The sequence below is a fragment of the Gopherus evgoodei genome, chromosome 7 (genome assembly GCF_007399415.2).
Source record: "Gopherus evgoodei ecotype Sinaloan lineage chromosome 7, rGopEvg1_v1.p, whole genome shotgun sequence".
Taxonomy (NCBI): Eukaryota; Metazoa; Chordata; order Testudines; family Testudinidae; genus Gopherus; species Gopherus evgoodei.
The window spans coordinates 36,258,891-36,274,675 of record NC_044328.1 but is presented as its reverse complement, the minus strand read 5'-3'; positions in this window follow the sequence as shown (position 1 = coordinate 36,274,675).

The window sequence follows — 15,785 nt, the reverse complement described above, 5'->3', positions numbered from 1 at the left end:
GGATTCGTCAGTCATGAAGTAAGGAAGTGTGGTTTGAAATGTTAATTTTCAATTCCCACAAACGCAGATTGATAGATGAGGCATAAAATGGTTCCAGATGCTGCAGTTTCCAAACTATTCATCTGTGCTCATTTTTCTCTATCTCTATAACCTGGAGCAATTTTACTGTAAGTAGGCCACCTGCATTCTCAGATGTACCTGAATATGGGAAAATGCCCTTGAATGTGTTTGGAAAATGGTGGGTTGACACTTAATCTCATTTCTAAAAATCTGAAAAAAAGATGGGTTTCTAACCCTAAAAGCAAGCAGCTTGACTAAGTGATCAGTGCAAATATGTTTGGAAAGATTACTTTTGGAAGATACCTCATTAAATGAAATTGTCATTACAGGTTACAGGATCTTCACTCTTCCATTTCACAAGTACTCTATTAGAAGGCGGACTGGAACCCTTCCAGTGTAATTTAAATAAAGGAAAAAATGGTCTTGCAACGAAAGCACAGAACAGTGAGCCAGGAGATTTTGGCTCTTTTCCTGGTTCTGACCTGATGTCTTGTGTGACCTTAGGCAAGTTAGTAATCATCTTTTCAGCTTTAGCCTGATCAGCAAAGTGGTGGTAAGGAGATCTAACTTAGGGGTCTTGTGATGCTTAACTCATTAACATTTGTAAAATACTTTGAGATCCTCAGATGGAAAGTGCTATATAAATAAGTGGAAAGTATATTATTTATTAACTACACTGTGAGAAAGCTTTTCCTTTAGTTCATTTTTTAATGAAATAACTATTTTAATACTTACCCCCTAATGTCTCATGTCTCTCATGGAGCCCTGAGGACTTTTCTGATTTATTATTGTGCTTTTCACCAACCTTCTACTTTTGGTGCCTTATGTCATCATAATTCTGCTCAAAGAGAAGTATATGGAACTCCCTTTAGAACTGCAGCTGCTGTAAGGTGCCCTTCAGGACTGGATCAGCACCCAGTGCCCCAAGGACCAAGGAGCCATAAAAATGTGACTTACAGCTTTCTTTGCAGCCTCTTCTTCCTCCCCTCCCCGCCAATCTACACTGGGCATCAGACAGCCAGTCCTGAAAATGTGGACCACTATTCCTCAGTTGTTATCTGCAGTTCAAATACCTGTTAGAAAATCAGATTTTTTTCCCTTGGTTTCCTAGGTCTTTAAGATATTCAAACATTATTCACCCACCAAGAAGCTACAGTGATAGCTCCTGCTATTTACTCTTATAACTTATTCTTAGGCATTATTTTCCCAGTTGACTCCAAATTAATTATTAAATTTCCTTTCTTACTTACATTTTTTCTTCATGTGACCTGACTCCGCAATTAGCTCTTAATTCTTTTACTTTACATTACTTGTGGTTACTTTGGTGTCCTTTTCATGTCCACTGATCCTCACTGTAGCTCTTATCTTCACATTCTTCCCAGATGACTCTCCTCCAGCTCCTTCCCCATCCCCTCATCCCCACATCTGAATGTTGTTTTCCAAAAGACTTTTTTTCCATTTCTGTCTAGTTGCCATGGTGCATCCTGATGGAATGTTGCTAGAAGCCCCAGCCACCCAGCTCAGAATTTTGTTTCAAAGGAAAATCATACACTTTACTGCTCAACTTTTCAAACTTTTTCATATTGTGTACCACTAATAGACTGTCCCATGTATCACTTTTTCTCACATCCACAACTGCTTGAACCACCTCCCTTCATGATCATATAGACCACTTCCCCTCCATTTCCAGATCACATTACATCCCCATGGCAACTACAGCAATTGCTTACATAGAAATGTAACATTAGGAAAATATTTAATGTAATTTTATCTGTCTTTTCATGTAATTTAGCAGCTGGGAACAAGCAGGAGAACCAAAGCCATTTGACCAGTTAGCTGTCAGTGGACAACCAGGAAATGCTCTATGAACCACAATTTGAGAACTACCGTGATATTTTTTACTTGTCCTAAATTACTATATAGTGTTTCTATGTGCTGGTAAACAGTTGGCCCAATTCATCTCCAAAGTGGTTAGTAATGCAATTCAGAGGTGAATAATGCAATTTCTGAAAATGGAGAAGCTTGCAAATCCCATTGGGATATCTCATGATGAAAGTCACATAAATTGAAGAATTAAAATTTTGCTCCCTCTGAGACATTGAGGCAATTCTCTTCAAATCTCATCTTCCTATTTTTTTCATTTTATATTATAATTTCAACAATAATAATAATACAAAATAGAAAAAGTTAAAGGAGAAGCCATGTTATGAATACAAACTCTGAGGTTTTGAGCCATTTATCTGCTGTTGTCTTCAATAAGTCTGTACTTGCATCAGTTTAATTTGTTTTCTTCAGTGTTTTAAAACTAGCCTATCTCTGAGACAGAGCTGTGTGGCTCCATTTTGTCCCTACCTAGAATTTCTCGTGTGCTGGAAAGAGGGTTAGTACCTAAGTCAAAATAGCCACTGACTGACTTGGGATTCTATTTCACCTTGGCTATTGAAAGATAGGTAGTTTATTACAAAGTTAATAGTTTTATTACTGGATATTATTAAATATCATCCACTGCAGAGCAGTATCCGAAGCTGGAGGATTCATCCAACCTCTCCCTTCTACTAAGGGTATCTCTACACTGCAAGTGAAGGTCTGATTGTAGCTAGCTAGCACGGGTAACAATAGCAGTATAGATGTGGTGGCATGAGCTTCAGCATAGGTTAGCAACCAGAGTACCCAAGCATCTCCAAGACGTATGTCTACACTACAAAGAAAACCTTAAACGCAGGTTTAAGCCCAAACCCACCTACTGTCCACACATGAAGCCTTCTGAAATGCAACAGAAACCTCTCAAGGCTCAGGCCTGCAGGGGCATGGGTCCAAGCCTGAGTCCTGTTGTGGGGCAGATTCAAGCCCACTCATTTTAAAGTGTAGATGTAGTGAGAGCCCAGGTCACCAAGCTCATGTTCAGAGAGTCCACCAATGCTGTCCTATGATCCCCTAGGCCTGTGTTTCCTGGCCCTTCTATGCCCAAATTTCCCTCTATTCCCAAGAACTGGAAACAGCCTCCTGGTCCAAATACAGCTGCTAAGCATTTTAACCCTTCCTTTCCACATGGGCTGCTCAACTGTAAACATAGTTAACCCTATTGTGTATTAGTTATAACCAGCACTAAGAGACCTAAGCTAAGCATGCTGCTAGCTGGCCAGAGGAATACAGCCAGATTCTGGTAAATCTGTGATGTGAAGAGAATAAAAGCCATGGCTTCAGCAAGAGCATAAAAAAGAACATCTGCATACAGGAATCTTGGAGAGGCTGGTGGCAATGGGGATCTACCAGCCACCCAACCAATGCTAGGAGTGGGTCAAGCACCTCAAGACTGCCTACCGCCAAACCATGGATGATAACCTCACCTCAAGGAAAGCCCTGTCTGCCTGTCTCTTCTAGAGAAATTCGATCAAGTGCTGGGAACTGTCTCACACACAGAGACCGCAGTGCTGCATGACAATCTCCTGAGCAGGTTTATAACCCCAGAATCAGAGACACCACTGGTAGATAGCCTGCAGCCTCTGGATGAACCCCCACAAAATAACTCTGTTGCTGATATTTGTCCTGGATCAGGCTATGCCACTGGAGCAGCTTCAGCACATCCTGGGGCCATATTCAGAAGACCTCTTTGTGGACAGTCCTGAGGAACAGCCCTCTGCACAAGAAGCGCTAGCACCCATAGCATGCTGCTGGAATAACCAGAGTTGTGAGCCACTGTGTTACCTCTCTGCCTCAGCAAGAGTGAGCTTTACTGGAGATTAGACTTTGTGTTAGCTCTCTGCCACCCCTGCCTGTCTTTGTTACCTGCAAACTCCTTGAGACTCTGTCAGTCTTTACCTTGCCTAGCAGGTAATAATCAATGAACTCCGGTCTCCAAGCTTCTCAGAGATGTCTCTCTGCAATGCACAGCACATATCACTCACAGTGTTTCTCAAATGTGGCCACAGTGGCCGCATGTGGCCACCAAAGCCTTTTCTTTTGGCTACAGCCTTCTGTGTGGTTATTGGGGGGGGGGAAGCAGCAGTCCCTATCTGCAGACACACAAGCTGGAGGAGCCGGCAGGCAGTGAGTTTCCCATCTTCCCAGGAACGCTGGGGTCTGGCTTCAGCCCTGGGGTGGTGGATGGCAGGCTCCAGCCACGGGGCTTTGGGCTCTGCTCCCACCACCCCTAATCCCCATTGCCTCCCCTAGTATCTCATTGCCCCTGGCTTGTGCTGCCTCTCTACCCACCGCCCCATCCAGGGCTCAATTTGTCCATGCGATTGCTAGGGCTGAGTAAGTCTGCTGTGAAAAGTGATATTTGTAAAAGCAGCAAAGAATCCTGTGGCACCTTATAGACTAACAGACGTTTTGGAGCATTATCATAACCTTAGTCCCAGATTTGGATCTTAGCGTCCAAAATATGGGGGTTAGCATGAAAACCTCCAAGCTTAGTTACCAGCTTGGACCTGGTACTTGCTGCCACCACCCAAAAAATTAGAGTGTTTTGGGGCACTCTGGTCCCCCTGAAAACCTTCCCTGGGGACCCCAAGACCCAAATCCCTTGAGTCTCACAACAAAGGGAAATAATCCTTTTCCCCTTCCCCCCTCCAGGTGCTTCTGGAGAGATACACAGACACAAGCTCTGTGAAACTACACAGAGACTCCCCCCTCTCTGTTCCCAATCCTGGAGACAAAAAGTACTTTCCTATTCCCCCCAGAGGGAATGCAAAATCAGGCTAGCAATCCAACACACAGATCTCCCCGATTTCTTCCTCCCACCAATTCCCTGGTGAGTATAGACTCAATTTCCCTGAAGTAAAGAAAACTTCAACAGGTCTTAAAAGAAAGCTTTATATAAAAAGAAAGAAAAATACATACAAATGTGCTCTCTGTATTAAGATGATACAACACAGGGTCAATTGCTTAAAAGAATATTGAATAAACAGCCTTATTCAAAAAGAAGACAAATCAAAGCACTCCAGCACTTATATTCATGCAAATACCAAAGAAAAGAAAACCATAGAACTTACTACCTGATCTCTTTGTCCTTACACTTAGAAACAGAAGATTAGAAAGTAGAACTACTTCTCCAAAGCTCAGAGAAAGCAGGCAGGCAGACAAAAGACTCAGAGACCCAATTCCCTCCACCCAAAGTTGAAAAAATCCGGTTTCCTGATTGGTCTAAATATCCGGTTTCCTGATTGGTCCTCTGGTCAGGTGCTTCAGGTGAAAGAGACATTAACCCTTAGCTATCTGTTTATGACACGCCCCCCAAATTGCAGACAGTGGGGAAGCTCACTGGCGGCGATTTCCTTCTAGAACTTGAAAATAAACAGATTAATACAACACATAGACCTTTACATATACTCCTAAGTATATAACTAACAGACTTCTACATTTTAAGAACACTTTTTAACTACTGAATTCTGGGAAACTCTCACGGGAGAGTGCATCAGCTACTTTGTTAGAAGCTCCTGTGATGTGTTGAATTTCAAAATCAAAATCTTGGAGAGCTAAACTGCAACGAAGAAGTTTCTTGTTGTTCCCCTTGGCAGTATGAAGCCACTTTAGTGCAGCACGGTCAGTTTGTAGTTGGAACCGCCGTCCCCAAACATATGGGCGTAGCTTTTCCAGGGCGTACACAATGGCATAGCATTCCTTTTCACTGACTGACCAGTGACTTTCCCTCTCAGACAGTTTCTTGCTGAGAAACACGACAGGATGGAAGTTGTGATCTGTTGCTTCCTGCATGAGCACTGCTCCTATACCACGCTCAGATGCATCTGTGGTTACTAGGAATGGCTTGTCAAAGTCCGGGGCCCTGAGCACAGGGTCAGACATGAGCATCGCCTTAAGCTGGGTAAAGGCCTTTTGACACTCATCAGTCCACTTAACGGCATTTGGCTGGGTCTTTTTGGTCAGGTCGGTCAATGGGGCAGCGATTTGGCTGTAGTGTGGTACAAATCGCCTGTAGTATCCGGCCAAGCCTAAGAAGGATTGGACCTGTTTCTTTGACCTTGGGACAGGCCACTTTTGGATAGCATCCACTTTGGCCTGTAGGGGGTTTATGGTTCCTCCACCCACCTGGTGCCCCAGGTAAGTCACTCTGTTTTGGCCTATTTGACACTTTTTGGCCTTAACAGTTAGTCCGGCCTGCCTGATGCGCTCAAAGACCTTTTCCAGGTGTAGTAGGTGTTCGGGCCAGGAGTCTGAAAAAATGGCCACATCATCGAGGTAGGCAACTGCAAATTCTCCCAGTCCAGCTAGTAGACCATCTACCAGCCTCTGGAAGGTGGCGGGTGCATTTCGAAGGCCGAAAGGAAGGACATTGAATTCATACACCCCCGCATGGGTGACGAATGCTGACCTCTCCTTGGCAGGTTCATCTAGTGGTACTTGCCAGTACCCCTTGGTTAAGTCTATTGCAGAGATGAACTGGGCACGTCCCAACTTTTCCAATAGCTCATCGGTGCGTGGCATTGGATAGTTGTCCGGACGAGTTACAGCATTTAGCTTACGGTAGTCCACGCAAAAGCGTATTTCCCCATCTGGTTTGGGTACCAGAACCACTGGAGATGCCCATGCACTGGTAGATGAGCGGATTATACCCATCTGTAGCATGTTCTGGATCTCCCGTTCTATAGCAGCTTGGGCATGAGGAGACACCCGGTAGGGTGGGGTTCTGATTGGGTGAGCATTACCTGTATCAATGGAGTGGTATGCCCGTTCAGTCCGTCCTGGGGTGGCTGAGAACAATGGGGCGAAGCTAGTGCACAGCTCCTTGATTTGTTGCCGCTGCAGACGTTCCAGGGTGGTTGAGAGGTTCACCTCTTCCACGCCACCGTCTTTTTTTCCGTCGTAGTAGACACCGTCAGGCCACTCAGCATCATCTCCCTGGACTGTAAACTGACAAACCTGTAAGTCTCTGGAATAGAAAGGCTTGAGAGAATTAACATGGTACACGTTAGGCTTTAGTGAGGAATTGGGAAATGCTATGAGGTAGTTTACAGCTCCCAGGCGCTCTTGGACCGTGAATGGCCCTTCCCATGATGCTTCCATCTTATGGGCCTGTTGCGCCTTCAAGACCATAACCTGGTCTCCTACCTTGAAGGACCGATCTCTGGCATGTCTGTCATACCAGGCCTTTTGCTCTTCTTGAGCATCCTTTAGGTTCTCTTTAGCAAGGGCTAAAGAGTGTCGGAGGGTGCTTTGTAGGTTGCTTACAAAGTCCAGAATGTTAGTTCCTGGAGAAGGCGTAAACCCCTCCCATTGCTGCTTCACCAACTGTAATGGCCCCTTAACCTCGTGACCATACACAAGTTCAAATGGTGAAAACCCTAAACTGGGATGTGGTACAGCCCTGTAGGCAAACAGCAACTGCTGCAACACTAGGTCCCAATTATTGGAGAATTCGTTGATGAATTTTTGTATCATGGCCCCCAAAGTTCCATTGAACCTTTCCACCAGGCCATTGGTTTGATGGTGGTACGGGGTGGCAACCAAGTGATTCACCCCATGAGTTTCCCACAGTTTTTCCATGGTCCCTGCCAGGAAATTAGACCCTGAATCTGTAAGGATGTCAGAGGGCCAACCTACCCTGGCAAAGATGTCTGTTAGGGCCAGGCACACAGTGTTAGCCCTGGTGTTGCCTAGAGCGACTGCTTCTGGCCATCGGGTAGCAAAGTCCACTAAAGTCAGTATGTACTGCTTTCCTCTGGGCGTCTTTTTTTGGGAAAGGGCCCAGAATATCCACAGCTACTCGCTGAAATGGGACCTCAATTATGGGGAGTGGCTGGAGAGGGGCCTTGACCTGGTCTTGAGGCTTTCCCACTCTTTGGCATACCTCACAAGACCGGACATACTTGGCAACGTCCTTGCCCATCTCCTCCCAGTGGAAGGACTTCCCCAACCGGTCTTTGGTTCTGTTCACCCCAGCATGCCCACTGGGATGATCATGGGCTAAGCTTAAGAGCTTCCCCCGGTACTTAGTTGGAACCACCAACTGTTTTTGCGGCTGCCATTCTTCCCGGTGTCCACCAGAAAGAATTTCCTTGTATAAAAGTCCTTGGTCTATAACGAACCGGGATCGATTAGAAGAGCTGAGAGGCGGTGGGGTGCTCCGTGCCGCCGCCCACGCTTTCTGAAGGCTGTCATCTGCTTCCTGCTCAGTCTGGAACTGTTCCCTTGAGGCTGGGGTCACCAGTTCTTCCTCAGACTGTGGACTTGGGCTTGGTCCCTCTGGAAGCGATGTAGGTGATGGGGTTGTTTCCGTTGCTGGTGAACCGCTCTCCGCTGGTGCACCTGAGGGTATTTCAGGCTCTGGCTGAGCCTTTTGGGTATGGCTGTCTTTTGCTTCTGCCAGTTCTGGCTCGCTGGCGCCCTCTAGCGTTGAGTTTGAAGATGTGGTTGCACTTGCTGGTTGCTGTTCCAGTTCCGGGCCTGGGACTGGAGATGCTGTGGCTGTTTCAGTGGTTGGCATGGAATCTGGATCCACTACCTCTGTCTGGGTCTCTGGTAACACAGACGGGGCGTCTGTGGACGGCTCAGGAACAGGAATGGGTCTGGAAGCTTGCCTGGTTTGGCTACGTGTAACCATTCCCACTCTCTTGGCCCACCTCACCTGGTTGGCCAAGTCTTCCCCCAGTAGCATGGGGATAGGATAATTGTCATAGACTGCAAAAGTCCACATTCCTGACCAGCCTTTGTACTGGACAGGCAGTTGAGCTGTAGGCAAGTCTACAGCTTGTGACATGAAGGGGTAAATTGTAACTTTGGCCTTTGGGTTGATGAATTTGGGGTCAACAAAGGATTGGTGGATAGCTGACACTTGTGCCCCCGTGTCTCTCCACGCAGTAACCTTCTTTCCGCCCACTCTCAAATTTTCCCTTCGCTCCAAGGGTTTTTGAGAGGCATCCGGGCCTGGGGATCTTTGGTGTGATGGTGGTGTAATGAATTGCACTCGCATGGTGTTCTTGGGACAGTTTGCCTTGATATGTCCCAGTTCATTACACTTAAAGCATCTTCCATCTGATGGGTCACTGGGCCGAGGTGAGTTACTGGAGACTGGTGAGGTTGAAGGGTAGGGTATCTGTGGCTTTACTTGGGTGGTATGTGGGGTCTTTGGCTGTCCTCGGTTGTAGGGTTTATGGTCTGTGTGCCCCCTGGGGTAATCGTTCCCCTTGACAGTAGCTTTCTTGCTTTCTGCCAGTTCCATCCATTTGGCTCCAATCTCCCCCGCCTCAGCGATATCTTTGGGATTTCCATCTTGTATGTACCGTGTGATGTCTTCAGGAACACCATCCAAGAACTGCTCCATTTGTATGAGGAGGTTCAGTTCTTCCAAGGTTTGAATGTTGTTTCCTGTTATCCAGGCCTCATAGTTTTTTGCAATGTATTAGGCGTGTTTGGGAAACGACCCCTCTGGTTTCCACTTTTGGGTTCTGAAGCGCCGACGGGCATGATCTGGGGTTATCCCCATTCGGTATCTGGCCTTGGTTTGAAAAAGTTTATAGTCATTCATTTGCAGCTTAGGCATTTCAGCTGCCACCTCTGCTAAAGGTCCACTGAGCTGTGACCTCAATTCTACCATGTACTGGTCTTCGGGGATGTTGTACCCAAGACAGGCTCTTTCAAAATTTTCCAAGAAGGCCTCGGTGTCATCACCTGCCTTGTAGGTGGGAAATTTCCTGTGCTGTGGAGCAATAATTGGCGCCGGGTTGTTAGGGTTGGCTGGCACATGCAGCCCAGCTTTTGCCATCTCCAGTTCATGTTTTCTCTGTTTTTCCTTCTCTTCATTCTCTTTTTGTTGTTTTTCCATTTCTTTTTGTTGTTTTTCCATTTCTCGGCGGTGGGCCAACTCTTCTTCTGCTTGTTTCCTTCGATAGGCCACCTCTTCTTCTTCTAGTTTTCTTTTGTGTGCTGCCTCTTGGGCTGCCTGTTATCTTTGGAAGGCTGCCAGTTTGATGCTTTCTTCCTTTTCTTTCATCTCCATCTGTCGCCTGTGTTCAGCTTCTTTGATTTGTTCTTCAGCGTCAATTTTTGCCTTAGAAGTCATGGTTCCTGTTTTCTTGTGTTGGGGTGCCCTCCGGTGTTTATCTTCTGCACTGCAGGCTCTGTTGCCTCCTGAAGTCTGCCTAGCAACAGTGCTTTTTTCCTTTTCTCTCTCTAGCTAATGTTCAATGAAGGGAAACCAGAAAAACCACTTTATTTGCATGCATATAAGTGCTGGTACTTGCCTCCTAATGGGAGGGCTATTGCATGACAAAAGACCCTCAACAGTCTCTTAATGGCTTCTCGCTTAACATGCAAGCCACAAACTGCCAGAGAGAGCAGAAAAAAAAATTCTCTCTGGTTCCCTTTTAAAACCAACTGTTTCTCTCTCTGCTAAAAAGCCCTTAGCAGAGAAAAGAAAAATATAATATTCCTACTGGCTTCTGGATTCTGTCTATATCCCACCACTGCACACCATATCATAACCTTAGTCCCAGATTTGGACCTTAGCGTCCAAAATATGGGGGTTAGCATGAAAACCTCCAAGCTTAGTTACCAGCTTGGACCTGGTACTTGCTGCCACCACCCAAAAAATTAGAGTGTTTTGGGGCACTCTGGTCCCCCTGAAAACCTTCCCTGGGGACCCCAAGACCCAAATCCCTTGAGTCTCACAACAAAGGGAAATAATCCTTTTCCCCTTCCCCCCTCCAGGTGCTCCTGGAGAGATACACAGACACAAGCTCTGTGAAACTACACAGAGACTCCCCCCTCTCTGTTCCCAATCCTGGAGACAAAAAGTACTTTCCTATTCCCCCCAGAGGGAATGCAAAATCAGGCTAGCAATCCAACACACAGATCTCCCCGATTTCTTCCTCCCACCAATTCCCTGGTGAGTATAGACTCAATTTCCCTGAAGTAAAGAAACTTCAACAGGTCTTAAAAGAAAGCTTTATATAAAAAGAAAGAAAAATACATACAAATGTGCTCTCTGTATTAAGATGATACAACACAGGGTCAATTGCTTAAAAGAATATTGAATAAACAGCCTTATTCAAAAAGAAGACAAATCAAAGCACTCCAGCACTTATATTCATGCAAATACCAAAGAAAAGAAAACCATAGAACTTACTATCTGATCTCTTTGTCCTTACACTTAGAAACAGAAGATTAGAAAGTAGAACTACTTCTCCAAAGCTCAGAGAAAGCAGGCAGGCAGACAAAAGACTCAGAGACCCAATTCCCTCCACCCAAAGTTGAAAAAATCCGGTTTCCTGATTGGTCTAAAAATCCGGTTTCCTGATTGGTCCTCTGGTCAGGTGCTTCAGGTGAAAGAGACATTAACCCTTAGCTATCTGTTTATGACAAGCATGAGCTTTCGTGGGTGAATACCCAATTCATCGGATGCATGTAGTGGAAAATTCCAGGGGCAGGTATATATATGCAAGCAAGAAGCAAGCTAGAGATAACGAGGTTAGTTCAATCAGGGAGAATGAGGCCCTGTTCTAGCAGTTGAGGTGTGAAAACCAAGGGAGGAGAAACCAGTTTTGTAGTTGGCAAGCCATTCACATTGTTTAATCCTGAGCTGATGATGTCAAATTTGCAGATGAACTGAAGCTCAGCAGTTACTCTTTGATGTCTGGTCCTGAAGTTTTTTTGCTGCAGGATGGCCACCTTAGGATCTGCTCTTGTGTGGCCAGGGAGGTTGAAGTGTTCTCCTACAGGTTTTTGTATATTGCCATTCCTAATATCTGATTTGTGTCCATTTATCCTTTTCCGTAGAGACTGTCCAGTTTGGCCAATGTACATAGCAGAGGGGCATTGCTGGCATATGATGGCGTATATTACATTGGTGGACGTGCAGGTGAATGAACCGGTGATGATGTGGCTGATCTGGTTAGGTCCTGTGATGGTGTCGCTGGTGTAGATATGTGGGCAGAGTTGGCATCGAGGTTCGTTTCATGGATTGGTTCCTGAGCTAGAGTTACTATGGTGAGGTGTGCAGTTACTGGTGAGAATATGTTTCAGGTTGGCAGGTTGTCTGTGGGCGAGGACTGGCCTGCTACTCAAGGCCTGTGAAAGTGTGAGATCATTGTCCAGGATGGGTTGTAGATCCCTGATGATGCGTTGGAAGGGTTTTAGCTGGTGACTGTATGTGATGGCCAGTAGAGTCCTGTTGGTTTCTTTCTTGGGTTTGTCTTGCAGTAGGAGGCTTCTGGGTACACATCTGGCTCTGTTGATCTGTTTCCTTATTTCCTCGTGTGAGTATTGTAGTTTTGAGAATGCTTGGTGGAGATTTTGTAGATGTTGGTCTCTGTCTGAGGGGTTAGAGCAGATGCAGTTGTACCTCAGTGCTTGGGTGTAGACAATGGATCGTGTGGTGTGCCCGGGATGGAAGCTGGAGGCATGAAGGTAGGCATAGCGGTCGGTAGGTTTTCGGTATAGGGTGGTGTTAATGTGACCATCACTTATTTGCATCATGGTGTCTAGGAAGTAGACCTCCCGTGTAGATTGTGGGCTGAGGTTAATGGTGGGGTGGAAGCTGTTGAAATCGTGGTGGAATTTTTCCAGAGATGTCCTTCCCATGGGTCCAGATGATGAAGATGTCATCAATGTAGAGTAGGTAGAGAAGGGGCGTGAGTGGAAGAGAGCTGAGGAAGCGTTGTTCCAGGTCAGCCATAAAAGTATTGGCATATTGTGAGGTCATGCGGGTGCCCATAGCAGTGCCACTGATCTGGAGATATATATTGTCATCAAATTTGAAATAGTTGTGTGTGAGGATAAAGGCACAGAGCTCAGCAACCAGTTGTGCTGTGGCATCATCAGGGATACTGTTCCTGACAGCTTGTATTCCATCTGTGTGTGGGATGTTTGTGTAGAGAGCCTCTACATCCATGGTGGCTAGGATGGTGTTTTCTGGAAGGTCACCAATGCACTGAAGTTTCCTCAGGAAATCAGTGGTGTCACGGAGATAGCTGGGAGTGTTGGTGGCATAGGGTCTAAGTAGAGAGTCCACATATCCAAACAGTCCTTCAGTGAGAGTGCCAATGCCTGAGATGATGGGGCATCCAGGATTTCTGGGTTTGTGGATCTTGGGTAGTAGATAGAATAACCCTGTTCGGGGCTCTAAGGGTATGTTGATTTGTTCCGGTGTTAGTGTAGGGAGTGTCCTGAGTAGATGGTGCAGTTTCTTAGTGTATTCCTCAGTGGGATCTGAGGGAAGTGGCCTGTAGAATTTGGTATTGGAGAGTTGTCTGGCGGCCTCCTTTTGGTAGTCAGACCTGTTCATGATGACAACAGCACCTCCTTTATCAGCCTCTTTGATGATAATGTCAGGGTGGTTTCTGAGGCTGTGGATGGCATTGTGTTCTGCACGACTTAGGTTATGAGGCAAGCGATGTTGTTTTTCTACAATTTCTGCCTGTGCAGGTCGGCGGAAGCATTCAATGTATAGGTCCAGACTGTCATTTCAACCCTCAGGAGGAGTCCACGTGGCGTTCTTCTTCTTGTGCTGTTGGTGGGAGGGTAACTGTGTACCAGTGCGCTATTCAGTGTTGTCCTGAAAGTATTCTTTGAGTCGGAGACGGTGAAAGTACAAGAAACTACAGCCAAGCACTGAGGTACAACCGCATCTGCTCTAACCCCTCAGACAGAGACCAACACCTACAAAATCTCCACCAAGCATTCTCAAAACTACAATACCCACACGAGGAAATAAGGAAACAGATCAACAGAGTCAGACGTGTACCCAGAAGCCTCCTACTGCAAGACAAACCCAAGAAAGAAACCAACAAGACTCCACTGGTCATCACATACAGTCCCCAGCTAAAACCCTTCCAACGCATCATCAGGGATCTACAACTCATCCTGGACAATGATCCCACACTTTCACAGGCCTTGGGTGGCAGGCCAGTCCTCGCCCACAGACAACCTGCCAAACTGAAACATATTCTCACCAGTAACTGCACACCGCACCATAGTAACTCTAGCTCAGGAACCAATCCATGAAACGAACCTCGATGCCAACTCTGCCCACATATTTACACCAGTGACACCATCACAGGACCTAACCAGATCAGCCACATCATCACCGGTTCATTCACCTGCACGTCCACCAATGTAATATACGCCATCATATGCCAGCAATGCCCCTCTGCTATGTACATTGGCCAAACTGGACAGTCTCTACGGAAAAGGATAAATGGACACAAATCAGATATTAGGAATGGCAATATACAAAAACCTGTAGGAGAACACTTCAACCTCCCTGGCTACACAATAGCAGATCCTAAGGTGGCCATCCTGCAGCAAAAAAACTTCAGGACCAGACTTCAAAGAGTAACTGCTGAGCTTCAGTTCATCTGCAAATTTGACACCATCTGCTCAGGATTAAACAAAGACTGTGAATGGCTTGCCAACTACAAAACTAGTTTCTCCTCCCTTGGTTTTCACACTTCAACTGCTAGAACAGGGCCTCATTCTCGCTGATTGAACTAACCTCGTTATATCTAGTTTGCTTCTTGCTTGCATATATATACCTGCCCCTGGAAATTTCCTCTACATGCATCCGACGAAGTGGGTATTCACCCATGAAAGCTCATGCTCCAAAACGTCTGTTAGTCTATAAGATGCCACAGGATTCTTTGCTGCTCTTACAGATCCAGACTAACACGTATACCCCTCTGATACAGTGATATTTGTGTTTGTTAATATCACTTTTCACAGCAGACTTAATAGCTAGCAAAACTAAAAAACAAAACAAAACCAAAAAAGCCAAAGAAACAATAAGAAAAAAGACAAGAGCTGGTGGCCACACACTGAGGCCACCAAAAATTAGTTGTGAGAACCCCTGCTCTACATTCACAGAAGATATTAAGTTTGCTGTTCTTTTAAAGAGTATATTACAGCTTATTAGCTGGGGTAAATACACCCTTCCCTTCAAATACAGCATTTAATTGATTTATTGATTCCCTGTGGTTCAGTGTCCTGTCTCTCTTGGCTGGGGATGAAAAGATGCAGGATGTGTTGGCCACAGCCAATGAACAGCTTGGCTATCAGAGAAAGAAGAAGGAGCTAGAGCTTGCTCTCATGGCCACCACGCTGCAAGCTCTAGTTCCAATCTCTCCACACTAAGTCCGCTCAGTGCTACAAAGTCCTTCAGCCTATGCAGCTTTTGGACAATCCAGGGGTTGGCTGGTCGATGGCCTAAGCCAGGGATCAGCAACCTTTCAGAAGTGGTGTGCCGAGTCTTCATTTATTCACTCTAATTTAAGGTTTTGCATGCCAGTAATACATTTTAAAGTTTTCAGAAGGTCTCTTTCTATAGGTCTATAATATATAGCTAAACTATTGTTTTATGTAAAGTAAATAAGGTTTTTAAAATGTTTAAGAAGCTTAATTTAAAGTTAAATTAAAATGCAGAGCTACCCCAGACCGGTGGCTAGGACCTGGGCAGTGTTAGTGCCACTGAAAATCAGCTCACATGCCACCTTTGGCACATGTGCCACAGGTTGCCTACCCCTGGCCTAAGCAATGAACACTACAGTGAAACAGTCAAATGTACCTTGTTCATTCCTCCTCGCCTGTTCAGCTACAACCCACATGTGCAAAACACACCAGAAGAGCCAAGGAGAACGGGAACCCAGGGAGGACACAATTCCAGCAACAGTGAAACTGCTATGGTTGCAATGTCTGTAGTTGGGCTGTTTTGCACTTTTGTTTGTTCGTTTTCTTAACATGCACAGTTTTTGTTTACTGTCTTTTACATCTTCATG